Genomic DNA, 7,865 nt, shown 5'->3' with positions numbered 1-7,865 from the left:
ATAACACAAGCTCGAAGCATGTCTTCGAGAACTTGGTTGACACGTTCAACTTGCCCTTGTGACTGAGGATGAAAAGCAGTGCTGAAAGACAGATGAGTGCCCATAGCTTCTTGGAAACTTGCCCAGAATCTTGAAGTGAATAAGCTGCCACGGTCTGAACTGATTACCAATGGAATACCGTGAAGCGAGACAATTCTGGTCATGTAGAGGTTTGCCAGCTGACTAGCAGTGATCGTTTCCTTGACAGCCAGAAAATGTGCAACTTTAGAAAGTCGGTCAATGACGACAAGAATAGCATCATTGCCTTTCTGCGATTTGGGGAATCCAGTAACGAAGTCCATCTCGACATGGTCCCATTTCCATTCCGGAATAGATATAGGTTGCAGAGTTCCAGCAGGCCTTTGATGTTCTGCTTTGATACGACGGCAAACGTCACATTCAGCAACATAACGAGCAATGTCTTGTTTCATGTTAAACCACCAGAATCTCTGACGAATGTCTTGATACATCTTCGTACTACCAGGATGGATACATAGAGGCGTATCATGAGCTTCTTTCATAACTTTCAGAGTCATATTCAGGTTTTCCTTCTTACACGGCACCACTAGGCGGCCTTTGAAGTACAAGGCGCCATCATCAGCAATAGTGAAGGATGAGGGACTTCCTTCTTTGAGGTCTTGCTTAATTTTGTAGACTTCAGAGTCAAATCCCTGCATTGTCTTTATGGTGCCCACGAGATCGGGTTCAATAGCCAGGGTATAGAGGGATCCCTGGGAAACAACACGGAGATTCATCTTGCGGAACTTCGGAGGAGGGGGAGCGAGTGCACCCGGAGGAACAATATGGAGGTTCAGCTTTCTGAATTCTTCAACGAGTGAGGGCTGAACTTTGTGAACCTGGAGGTGGTTGCAGTAAGACTTGCGGCTCAAGGCATCAGCCATTACATTAGCCTTGCCTGGTGTATAGGAAATACCCAAATCAAAGTCTGCAACAGTCTCCATCCATCTCTGCTGACGGAGGTTCAGGTCTGGCTGAGTAAACAGATACTTCAGACTTTGGTGGTCAGTGAAGATCTCACAGCGATTACCGAGTAGGTAATGTCGCCACTGTTTTAGCGCATGAATGACAGCAGCAAGTTCGAGGTCGTGAACTGGGTAGTTCTCTTCGTGAGGGCGCAATTGCCGAGAGGCATAAGCAACCACTTTGCGCTCTTGCATTAGGACACAACCTAGTCCTTGACGGGAAGCGTCGCAGTAAATGACGAAGTCCTTCTTAGTATCAGGAGGAGCTAGTACTGGGGCAGAAGTTAACTTGTCCTTGAGTGCCTGGAAACTTTCCTGACATTTATCTGTCCATTGGAACTTGACGCCCTTATGCAATAGGTTAGTCAGAGGCCTGGCAATCTTGGAGAAGTTCTCGACGAATCGACGGCAGTAGCTGGCGAGACCGAGAAAACTTCTGACTTGCTTAACGTTCTTCGGAGGAGTCCAATCGAGAATAGCCTGAACTCGTTCAGGGTTGACGGCAATACCATCCTTAGAGATGACATGCCCAAGATAGGTTACTTCGGGAAGCCAGAATTCACATTTGGAGAACTTGGCATAAAGTTGATGCTCTCGTAGCTTTTCCAGCACGAGGCGAAGATGTTCAGCATGTTCCTCTTCGTTTTTGGAAAATACCAGAATATCATCCAGATAAACCACGACGAACTTGTCGAGGTAATCCATGAATATATAGTTCATCAGGCGAGAGAAGGTGGCTGGAGCATTGGTTAAGCCAAAAGACATGACGGTGTACTCGTATGAACCATAACGAGTCACAAAGGCGGTCTTGGGGATATCTTCCTCACGAACACGGATCTGGTGGTAACCCAACCTCAAGTCGAGTTTAGAGAACACTGATGAACCAGCCAATTGATCATACAGATCATTGATCCGAGGAAGAGGATACTTATTCTGAATGGTAGCTTGATTTATAGGACGGTAGTCTTGGACCAATCGGTTTGTCCCATCTTTCTTCTTGACAAAGAGAGAAGGTGCTCCCCAAGGAGAGCAACTTGGGCGAATGAAACCACTTCGAAGAGATTTATCGATTTCCTCCTTAAGCTCAAGGAGTTCATGCGGCGGCATCTTGTAGGGTCGCTTGGCTATAGGAGTGGTGCCTGGTTTCAAGTCGATGACGAATTCGACAGCTCTAGCAGGGGGAATCCCTGGGAGTTCTTCAGGAAAGACGTCTAGGAATTCATGCACGACGGGAATGTTTTCAATGCCCTCAAGTGGTGCAGCGTTCAATGCGTTTAAGGCATAAAGTCTGGCCTCGGCATTCCGAACCAGATGAGCATCGTAGCTAATTATTTCATCAGAAGGGTGTAGCAGATGGACGGTCTTGGTGGCGCAAACGATAGAAGCAGTATGCGCCTTTAACCAATCCATTCCCAGAATGAGATCAATGCTACAGGACTTCAGTACGATGGGAGAGACAAGGAATTCCAGTCCTTCAATTTCTACAGGGACGTCGTTGCAAATCATGGAGGTTCGACATTGGCCCGCAGGGGTGTGCACTAATAGAGAAGCGTTCATGTCTTCACTTTTAATGCCATGCATGAATGCAAAATCTTCTGACATGAATGAATGCGATGCTCCTGTATCAAATAAAACAGATGCTGGTACTGAATTTACGAGGAGTGTACCCATCACAGTAGCAGGCTGGTCTTGAGCTTCATTCAGATCAATGTGGTTGGCATGAACACGGCCATAAGACTTGGCATTGTTGTTGCGGGCCTGGTTGTTCCCACGGCCAGTTGCTGGAAGGGCCAGTTGATTCTGTTTCGGGTTGCATTCCCGAGCACGGTGCCCTGGTTGTCCACACCTGAAGCACAACCCATTCTCGGGGGTAGGAACAGGAGCTTGGGGTGGTGGAACTGGAAGCCTCGGCTGCCTAGTTGGAGCAGCCGGCAGACGAGGTGCAGCATAAGACTGCCTTGGGGCAGGTGCAGTTGGACGGTACATGCTGTTCGGGATCCATATCTTACGCTTCTGCGAGGGCGGGCCCGAAGATGAGCCCGTGTCACGGTTGCGCCTTTGAGAGCTCTGGTGTTCTTGCAGACCAGTCTCGACATTGATGGCCTTGTTCACCAAGGTGGCGAAATCGGCAAAGTCATGCACTAGAAGTGTGAGCTTGATGTCAGCTTGAAGGCCTTCACGGAACTTCTCCTGTCTGCGAGCATCAGTTGCAATGTCTTCTTCAGCATAGCGGGATAAGTCCAGAAACTCCCGCTGATAAGCTTCCACAGTTTTGTTGCCCTGTGTGAGGTTGCGGAACTCACGCTTCTTCCTGTCCATGACTCCCTGAGGAATGAAGCGGGCACGGAAGGCAGCCTGAAAGTCTGGCCAGGAGATGATTGTCCCAACTGGCAGAGTACGCCTGTGGCTGTCCCACCATTGCGCTGCGGGTCCCTTTAGAAAGAATGAAGCAAAAGTGACATAGCTGGCAGGGGCTACATCAGCAGACTCCATCTCATAGGTGATGTCACGGAGCCAGTCATCAGCATCAAGCGGCTGGGTTGAGCTGCGGTACACACTTGGGTTGAGGCGTATGAAATCCTGCAGAGTTGTTGTGTTTGGATGCTGGTTCATATTGGGGCGAGGAAACTGAGCCATCATGTTTTCCATGAACTGGCGATTCATCTCAAGCTGTTGGATCATACCAGCCATGTACTCAGGCGGTGGTGGGAAGTTGCCACCACGACCACGACCAGCTGGTCTAACCATCCTGCTAATATATAACAGGGGTAGTTCAGTATTGAGAAATTTGCATAGACAAGAGTCATTCATGATAAACATGCATAATGAAAAGAGCACGACAGATACCACATAGATAGTCGGCATAACTTACAAAAGGGGTCGAACATAGAGTTCAATACACAGAGTTCAGTACATAGATTAAGTCATCATAGGCGGCACGCAGGCTCGCGAGTGCATCTAAGACTAATGAGCAAGACTACATCAGTCCCAGGAGGTACTGTGAAGGTAGCTGTAACCTGACAGCTGGTAGTGAGGCAACGGATAGTCCTCCACGTCAGTGGCCTGGGGGCCGCGGATACTCTGGTGTAGAACCCGACGCTCAGGTGGCAGAAGAGGACCAAGTGCGGGAGAGTAGCCTCCCACCTCTGGCCATCCAACACCGTGGGGCATCACGGTCCTGGCTGGGTAGATCGCTGAACGCGGCAGCTGTCCAGACCGGACAAAGGGGTGCAACCGCGTCAGAGCCCTGTAAAGGTGCTGACGAGTGGTGTACAACTCGTGGCGAAGAGCTCTGTTAGCTCGGTCCAGCCCATCAGCATGCAGAACCAGGCGCTGATGGTGGAAGGGCTCTCGGGTGACGGTGGAGTAGGCGGCAGTGTAGTATCCCTCCGCGCCAACGTCAGATGCGATAGGAATGTGTCTGAAAGGGGAAGTGTCCAACGCCTGATACTCTCCACGAAGACGTGTCAGAGCAGCATGAGCCGCATCGTGGACTGCCATCTCAATGGTCACTCCAACACCATGAGCGGTGTGCAGCACGGTAGTGGACTCATACTCCCGAGAGTAGAGGTGGACGATGGCACGGTACTGCTCCTGGTTAAAGTCCTGGTACTCCTCGTAGATGGTGTACTCAGGGTGCCAGCGATAACCCAGATAGGTCATCATATCAGCCAGCACAGCAGGTGATCCTGAGGCACCAATGGCCGCAGTGTGGCGCACGACCTGCCTCGCAGGTTCCATCTGAAAACAAAGATGTTTCAATGGAGTCAAATGACAACATGGGCACTATTCAAAATGCTATCCTACAGAATAACTATGGCTTATCCAACTTTGGGGTGAACATGGTAACGGGATCCTAATGTCAGAGTTAGCAATTTCGTTTAACCCGAGTAGAAAAGAGTTTAGAGTCCCAGAGTAAAGGTCGAGGAGTAAAAGATCCTAGTACCACCCAATGGCGACGTGGGCCCGTAAGGCTCACAGCCCTGTTAGTAAAAGTTTTGTAGTGACTAGACTCGACTTCGGCCAAGGAGTGTGGAAGGGGGATTCCTACAGGCAGTCGGCTCTGATACCAACTTGTGACGCCCCCGATTCAATCGTACACTAATCATGCACGCAAATGTGTACGATCAAGATCAGGGACTCACGGGAAGATATCACAACACAACTCTACAAATAAAATAAGTCATACAAGCATCATAATACAAGCCAGGGGCCTCGAGGGCTCGAATACAAGTGCTCGATCATAGACGAGTCAGCGGAAGCAACAATATCTGAGTACAGACATAAGTTAAACAAGTTTGACTTAAGAAGGCTAGCACAAACTGGGATACAGATCGAAAGAGGCGCAGGCCTCCTGCCTGGGATCCTCCTAAACTACTCCCGGTCGTCATCAGCGGGCAGCACGTAGTAGTAGGCACCTCCAGTGTAGTAGGGGTCGTCGTCGACGGTGGCGTCTGGCTCCTGGACTCCAGCCTCTGGTTGCGACAACCAGAAAGAAAGGAAACGGGAGAAAAAGGGGAAGAAAGCAACCGTGAGTACTCATCCAAAGTACTCGCAAGCAAGGAACTACACTACATATGCATGGGTATATGTGTAAAGGGCCATATCAGTGGACTGAACTGCAGAATGCCAGAATAAGAGGGGGATAGCTAGTCTTATCGAAGACTACGCTTCTGGTCACCTTCGTCTTGCAACAGGCAGAAGAGGGTAGGTCGAAGTCCTCCAAGTAGCATCTCCAAGTAACATCTCATAGCATAATCCTACCCGGCGATCCCCTCCTCATATCCCTGAGGTAGAGCGACCACCGGTTGTATCTGGCACTTGGAAGGGTGTGTTTTATTAAGTATCCGGTTCTAGTTGTCATAAGGTCAAGGTACAACTCCAAGTCGTCCTGTTACCGAAGATCACGGCTATTCGAATAGATTAACTTCCCTGCAGGGGTGCACCACATTACCCAACACGCTTGATCCCATTTGGCCGGACACACTTTCCTGGGTCATGCCTGGCCGCGGAAGATCAACACGTCGCAGCCCCACCTAGGTACAACAGAGAGGCCAGCACGCCGGTCTAAACCTAAGCGCACAGGGGTCTGGGCCCATCGCCCATAGCACACCTGCACGTTGCGAGGGCGGCCGAAAGCAGACCTAGCCTAGTGGCGTTCCAGTCCAATTCGGCGCGCGCCGCTCCGTCGCTGACGTCTGAAGTGCTTCGGCTGATACCACGACGTCGGGATACCCATAACTACTCCCACGTAGATGGTTAGTGCGTATAGGCTCGTAGCCAACTCAGATCAAATACCAAGATCTCGTTAAGCATGTTAAGTGTCCGCGAACGCCGAACAGGGCCAGGCCCACCTCTCTCCTAGGCGGTCTCAACCTGCCCTGTCGCTCCGCCACAAAGATCCACACAGAGGGCCGTCGGGACAAAGGTCCTTTCAGCCCCCAATCCGTGAATCACTCGCGGGTACTCTTCGAGCTGACCCGACTTTAGTCACCATCTGTATAGTATGTATGTATGTATAGTATATACCCGTGATCACCTCCGAGTGATCACGGCCCAATAGTATAGCAAGGCAGACTGACAAGAATGTAGGGCCAATGATGATAAACTAGCATCCTATACTAAGCATTTAGGATTGCAGGTAAGGTATCAACAGGTGTAGCAACAATGTCAGGCTATGCATCAGAATAGGATCAACGGAAAGCAGTAACATGCTACACTACTCTAATGCAAGCAGTATAGAGTAGAATAGGCGATATCTGGTGATCAACGGGGGGGGGCTTGCCTGATTGCTCTGGCAAGAAGGAGGGGTCGTCAACTCCGTAGTCGAACTGGGCAGCAGCAGCGTCGGTCTCGTAGTCTACGGGAGAGAAGAGGGGGAAGAAACAATGAATACAATGCAAACAAATGCATATCGATGCATGACATGACAAGTAACGATGCTAGGTGCGCCCAATCGCGGTAGTTGGTGATACCGACGAAGGGGGGAAACATCCGGGAAAGTATTCCCGGTGTTTCGCGTTTTCGGACAGATGAACCGGAGGGGAAAAGTTGCGAGTTCGATAGGTTAGGGGTGTGTGGCGGACGAACCGACTGCGTATCCGGAATCGTCTCGTCGTTCTGAGCAACTTTCATGTTGAAAATATTTTAATCCGAGTTACGGATTAAAAGATATGATTTTCTAAAGATTATATTAATTTCTGGAATTTAATTAATTAATTATTTAATTCGAAAATGAATTTATGACGTCAGCATGATGTCATGCTGACGTCAGCAGTCAACAGGGTTGACTTGGTCAACCTGACAGGTGGGTCCCGTTCGTCATTGACTGTTTAGTCTAATTAATGTTTAGCTAATCTAATTACTGTTTAATTAAACTAATTAGTTAATTAGGTTAATCTAATTATGATTAATTAACTTAATTAATTCCTTAATTAATTAATTAATTTAATTATTATTTATTTATTTAATATATATATTTTTTTAATTCTTTTTTTTTATAAAACGTTCTGGGGCAAGGGCCCCGTTTGTCATAGGCCCCTAGGGGCCATATTGGGTTCGGGTGCTACGGGCACAGGGAGTTCGGGCGCATGGGCGCAGCCACGAGGACGCACCCGGTGGGGCGCGCGGGCGCCGATGGGGTCGGGGAGAGGGGCGGCCAGCGCCGGCGAGCGGCGGGGCCGGCAGGAACGGCAGCAGGCAGCGGGGCGCACGCGGCCAATGGCCAGCGGCGACGCTAGGAGAGGGGCGAGGCCATGGCCGAGGTGGCCGGAGCAGGGGAGGTGATGGCGCAAGGCGGGGCCGGAGGCCACGGTGCCGGCCAAGCGGCCGGAGCGGCGATCA

Source organism: Triticum dicoccoides, chromosome 3A (genome assembly GCF_002162155.2).
Source record: "Triticum dicoccoides isolate Atlit2015 ecotype Zavitan chromosome 3A, WEW_v2.0, whole genome shotgun sequence".
Classification (NCBI taxonomy): Eukaryota; Viridiplantae; Streptophyta; class Magnoliopsida; order Poales; family Poaceae; genus Triticum; species Triticum dicoccoides.
Note: the sequence above shows the minus strand (reverse complement) of the source record.